Consider the following 6,527-nt stretch of genomic DNA (forward strand, 5'->3'; position numbering starts at 1 on the left):
GGTGGGAGAGCGGAGGCTGCCGGGAGCACACGACTGCGCCTGCGCGTGACTCGCGGCCGCAAAGCGGAGCTGCCCGGCTCGCACTGCACCCTGCTGACGGGAGGACTACACTGCACCTCCCCTCTGCCTGCCTGTTATTTCACCAGGAGATGTCGCTATTGGTGCAAGGTTTTGAAATCCCATAGGGTTCATGACTTTTGAGTAAGAGCGATGAGAATCCCCTATCAGGCTTTAGTTATTCATTCCCAACTATTCCTTTCTATACTAAAAGCTGAGAAAGTAGGCGATATGTTGCAGAATAGCATTGAAGAACATGCTGAGATTAGGGCCTCAGAAGAGAATAAAAGATGCAAAAGACCAAAGGAGGGTCAGAGAAACCCTGGCTTTGTGTAAACATGTTTGCAACAGCTTTAGTTGGGTGCAAAAATTATTTGAAACTGATAAAATTGTAGGATTAGATGGACCTCAGCACAAATGAACACACTGAATTGACAGTCAACTAAAATACGATATACAAGAAAGTGCTCAAATAATTCTGAAAGTTTGGAAACTGGAAAAGATGTATCACTTTATGGCAGATTAAAAAATAAATCAGCAACACTGTGCAGGTCTATTTCTGGACAAAAGTTTTAAATGAATTTTTTCGGGGGGGGGGCCTTTCGAGACAGGGTTTCTTTGGAGCCTGTCCTGGAACTAGCTCTTGTAGGCCACGCTGGCCTCGAATTTACAAAGATCCACCTGCCTCTGCCTCCCGAGGGCTGGGATTAAAGGCGTGAACCACCACTGCTCGGCTTAAATGAAATTTTATAAATACAATTCTTTTTTTTTTATTTTCGAGACAGGATTTCTCCGTAGCTTTTTGGTTCCTGTCCTGGAACTAGCTCTGTACACCAGGCTGGCCTAGAACTCACAGAGATCTGCCTGCCTCTGCCTCCCAAGTGCTGGGATTAAAGGCGTGCGCCACCACTGCCCGGCAAATACAATTCTTAATGAAAGAAAAAATTGGGAAATAGTTGGGATTTTGCTTTTACGGGGCCTGAGAGAGCAGCCTCTTCCATGGTGCCTTGGTTAACTGTCCACCATCCCATGTTCACAACCATCTGTAACTCCAGTCCTAGGTGATCCAGGGGCCTCTGTGAGCAACCAGCACACAGGTGCCACAAAGACTTACATGCAGATCACCCACACTCATGAAATAAATTAAATATATTTTAATTGAGATTTTAAAGCAAAATCAATTTGTTCTAATATATAGACTTCCATCTGGGTTTTCTGTTTGTTTTAATAATTTTTTGTTTATTTGCTTGTTTTGTTTTGGTTTATTTTTTTGAGACAGAGTTTCTCTGTGTATCCCTAGCTATCTGGAATTCACTTTGTAGACCAGGAGGACTTCGAACTCAGAGATCTGCCTGCCTCTGCCTCCCAAATGCTGAGATAAAGGCATGCATCACCATGCACAGCTTAAAAAAAGAACTTTTATTTTGTTCTGTTTCTAGCTTCTTACATAGCCTCTTAGATCAATGAACCTAGTTCAAATTTTCAATGAACACAAATATTTTTTTAAAATATTTTTTATAGTTTATTTAACTTTATTTTATGTGAAGGTGTCAGATCCCCTGCAACTGGATCTTCAGACGGTTGTGAGCTGCCATGTGGGTGCTGGGAATTGAACCTGGGTCCTCTGGAAGAGCAGTCAGTACTCTTAAGGACTGAGCCATCTCTCCAGCCCCCGAACACAAATATTTTTAAATGAGAGTTTTCTTCTTCCTACTTTGAAGGACAGTATGAGATGGGTGAGCTGCAGAGCAAGTCTCCAAGGGAGCCCCAGCACAGAGAAGTCCTGGGAAATTGTCTAGCAGTGTTTAGCAGCCTGAAGGGACACCAGGAAGCAAATGGCAGCATTAATCAAAAATAGGACATTAGTTAATCCGAAACAAAATATTAGCAGAGCAGATGCTCCAGAAGAAAGCAGCACCAAGGGGTGCTTGGGACCAGAAGGGAAGTGGGCAGATCAAATGCTCTGGCATGAAAAATGGGCAGAAACTGAAGGCTGGTGTGAAGGAAGGAAACAAAGTGGTGGGTGCCCTCAAAGGAAAGCGGCTTAGTTAAGGTGACAACTTGCTTAAACTTATAATTTGATTGTGGCTTTGTGTGGTGTGTATAATGATACTTTTGCTGTTGTTTTGAGACAGGGTTTCTCTATGTAGTCCTGAAACTCACTATGTAGACCAGGATGGCCTTGAACTCACAGAAATCCTCTGGCCTCTGATTCCCGAAGTCTGGGAATAAAGGCGTGTTCCAACCACGCCGAGCTGGTGATATTATTGATGCCACGAAGGGTAATTTTTGTTTCCTGGAGTATATATATATATATATATATATATATATATATATATATATATATATACAGATATCTTAGATATCTTCTTTATGCATATGGCATAATTTTATTAGTCACTTCTTTTTTTTTAAATATTTATTTACTTATTATGTATACAATATTCTGTTTGTGTGTATGACTGCAGGCCAGAAGAGGGCACAAGACCTCATTACAGATGGTTGTGAGCCACCACGTGGTTGCTGGGAATTGAACTCAGGACCTTTGGAAGAGCAGGCAATGCTCTTAACCACTGAGCCATCTCTCCAGCCCCCTATTAGTCACTTCTTATTTTACTTTTTATTTTTATTTATTTTATTTAAAACAGATTTATTCCATTTTTTAAGACAAGGAAAACAAAACTATAAAGTCCTAAGAAATGCTCTCTTGTACGATCTCAATCTGTTTTGAGTGTACACAAAATGCTCACAAACACATACGAAAGGCTTCAGCACGTCTTCTGTAAGTTCTGCTGCAGAGAAAGCAATGTTCACAAACATACAACTTTCTTCTGCGCCGACTTTAAGAGGATTCCTGAGTTACATGCTCTTATGTCACTCATACACATGCTCATTCACTTTGAATGAGGTCACTGCCAATACAAACACCGTTTCCCTTAACTTTATCCTCACAGTGAACCAATGCCTGTTATGCAGCCATCAGAGGCTTCGCCGTAAATTACACAAGGTTGTAGTCCAGTTTGGACTCTAGGTTCTTAGAATCAGCCACTTTTCTGACTGCTTTCATGAAGTCTTCCTGAACTACAAAGTTATGATGGGCACGAATTGCAAATATGCTTGCTGCGGTACCAACATCCCTCAGGTCTGCTTCCCTAAAGCCGTCTGGAAGGCTTACAGACACTTCATGATCTATTTCACCATGCCTGTAATGGGGCTGGTGTGGAGTTTCAATAGACCTAATCGTGCTTGTTCATTTGCTAAATCAATACGTGTTTTTCTAATATTCCTGGATGCAACAAAGCTGGATCCAGTGTATCTGGTCAGTTTGGAGTCATGATCGTTTTAACTCTGCAGAATGTCAAATCCATCCTTTTGATTTAGTGACTCCATTAAAGTTCTCTGAATCTCGCTGTCAGCTGATGTACAGTCTGAAAACCGATGGCCACCAATGGCATCTATTTCATCCATAAAGAAAATGGTGGTCCCTGGCATAATTAAACATCTCTCTAATCAAACAAGCACTTTCACCAAAGTACTTGTCTATAATAGAACTAGATACAACCTTTAGGAAGTTGCAGTTGAGCTGGCTGGCAACCGCTCATGCCAAGAGTGATTTCCTAGTGCTTGGTAGTCCATATGACAAACAGCCTTTTGGAGTATTGTTCCTACATACTTGGATAATTCTGGGCTTGGAAGAAGCGATTCTGTTACCTCTCCTAATTGTTAGGGTCCAAGAGAAGCCTCCAAAGAAGACCAACAGCCACGTATGCAATAATAATAAGAGCGCTTTATTAATTCTAATGTTGGGGTGGCACTTGGAGACCCCCAAAGAAGGTCCTTTTAAGCAGAGTTAGGGGAATTTCAGAGAGAAGGGATTAACCTGGGGCTCATTGGTAGAGAAAAGATTAGTGTGGGGGCTGATTGGTGGGAGATCCTAGTGGCTAGGGACCTTCCAGCAGCAGGGTAGGGAAAGCTATCTTTAAAATGCAGAAATCTGGGGGGCATCTGCTGAGCTTGCAGAGGGGCTTTGAGGTCTGCTGAGCTAGCAGAAGGGTTTGTGGGGGTGCTTGCTGATAGTCAGCTTTAAGTTGTGGTTTTCATGAGACCTGCTTGCTCAGCTTTGGCCCATTCTAGTGAAGTCAAACTAAGGTCTGGTGTCTGCTGCCCCCTGCCCCAGCCTTTTCACTAATTCCCAATTCTGTGCTGACAGTCCTTCAACCTCAGAATAAGAAACATTTCCAGGATCCTCATGAGACATGTCGTAAACTAGATCTCTCTTGGCAAATACCTCATGATGGGTAGTGTAGTCACATCCAGAACAACTCTCGCTCCTGGCTTCAGCTTACTTCTATCAAGCTGCCGATGCCAACCTTTGGCATACATTGGTCCATTTGTTGCTTTAACAATGAGTTGTTCTTCTGCTAACTGTTGAAGCACTTCATCCACGATCTGCCCAACACTTTGTGGTGTCTTCAGATCTTTGTCAGGCTTTTCATAACGCTTTGTAAGTTCTAAACTTTCCCTTAGGTGGCAGCCACTCTCCTGGCCTTCTAGCCCTTACTTGCAGTAGTCCTGAAGTACCTTATATTAGGGTCCTCCGTGAGGAGGAGCCATTGCTCATCTTGCTTTTTTATTTTTGAAACGGGGTCTCCCATTCAACCTGGAGCTCATGGTTTTGGCCAAGCTGGGTGGCCATGCTCAGATTTTGCCTGAGGGAGGTGGATGCAAACCTCGGTGCTCATGTTTGTGCATCAGGGACTTGCCCCACAGATCCATCTCCCCAGCCCCTTCTCTCATACATCTTTAAACACTTTTGCCCACCTAACAGAATTTTTCAAGTGTTTTAATTATGTTAATTTTCAATTGTGGGAGCATAAGACTTTGTGTGTATGGGTTTTTTGTCTGCAAGTGTGTCTGTGTACCATGGTGACCACGGAGGCCAGAAGAGGGCAGCAGATTTCTGGGACTGGAGTTAAAGTTGTGAGCTCCCACGCAGTTGCTGGGAATCAAACCCAGGTTTCGTAGAAGGCCAGCCAGAGCTCTTAACTACTGAGTCACCTCTCCAACCCCTTTCCAAGTCATTTTATAGACCCATTACCAACCTGTGATGTTTATAATTGCAAAACTGTAGAAGCAAATGGAATTGCCCACAATGAAAACTCACAAAATTCAATTATGTTGGATAAAAATAATTTAATTGAAGGATCCTGCTTTTTTAAAACTACAGAGAACATATATAAAAGATATTTGCTGATTTTGTTTCTTTTCTGACTAGATGGATCTATAATGATTTTTAAAAATTTTTCTACCTTCTATATCTTCTAATTTCTTATTTTACGGATGCATTACGGATGCAAAAATAATGAAAAGGATGATTATTTTTAGAGATGCAGAGTTCTCTGGAATTAAATTAAACTCATCTATCAATTAATGCTTCTTTTGCCTGTTTAACAATATTTCCATCAATCTTTAAATACATTAATTGGTTGAAATTTAGGCTTCTCAAGTAAGATTTTGTTTTCTGTTTTAGTTTCATTTTTTCACTTCTGCGTAGGAAGCTGCGTAGGAGCCAAAAGATCCTAGGAGATTGCCCTACCAACTCCTCCTGCCCAGGACGGATGTACAGCTGAGGTGTCACTCAGTGACAGCGTATCTGCTTAGCAGGAGTCAGTCTCTGGACCTCATCTGCAACACTGTGGAACCCAAAGTAATTTCTGGGCATGCTTGACGGCTTTCATGTGACTAGATTTTCTTTTTTTTTTCAATTTTTAAAATTTATTCTTCTCTCAAATATTAATTACATCCCTACCTCAGTTTTCCCTCCTTTCTCTTTTCCCAGTCCCTTCCTCCAACCTTCCCATTTCCCCAGATCCACTCCTCCATTTCCCTTCAGAAAAGACCAGACCTTCCAGGCATATCAGCCAGACATGTCATAACAAGTTACAGCAAGACTAGTCACCTCCCCTCTGGCCAAGGCTATGTGGGGCAACCCAGTAGGAGGAAAAGGGTTCCAAAAGCAGGCAAAAGAGTCAGAGATAGCCCTCATCTCTACTGTTAGGACTCCCACAAGAAGATCAAGCTACACAGCCATAACATATATGCAAAGGACCTAACTCAGACCCATACAGACTCCCTGGTTGTCACTTCAGTCTCTGTGAGTTCCTATGAGTCCTGCTTAGCTGATTCTGTGGGCTGTGTTCTTGTGGTGTCCTCTACCCCTCTGGCCCCTACAATCCTTCCTCCCCCTCTTCTGCAGAATTCCCCAAGCTCCACCTAATGTTCAGCTGTGGATCTCTGCATCTGTTCTTATCAGTTGCTGGATGAAACCTCTCTGATGAAGATGGTGTTAGGCTCTGGTCTACTCATAGAACAGAATATCATTAGGGATCTTTTCACTGTCTTCTTCTTCTTCTTCTTCTTCTTCTTCTTCTTCTTCTTCTTCTTCTTCTTCTTCTCCTTCTCCTTCTCCT

The 6,527-nt window shown here is 42.4% G+C and overlaps 1 pseudogene; it reads right to left on the bottom strand.

The window, feature by feature from the left end:
• Positions 1 to 3,055: 3,055 nt before the first annotated feature.
• Positions 3,056 to 6,527, bottom strand: part of LOC101992408 — a 6,906-nt pseudogene continuing 3,434 nt past the window's right edge.

Source organism: Microtus ochrogaster, chromosome 16 (assembly GCF_000317375.1).
Source record: "Microtus ochrogaster isolate Prairie Vole_2 chromosome 16, MicOch1.0, whole genome shotgun sequence".
Classification (NCBI taxonomy): Eukaryota; Metazoa; Chordata; class Mammalia; order Rodentia; family Cricetidae; genus Microtus; species Microtus ochrogaster.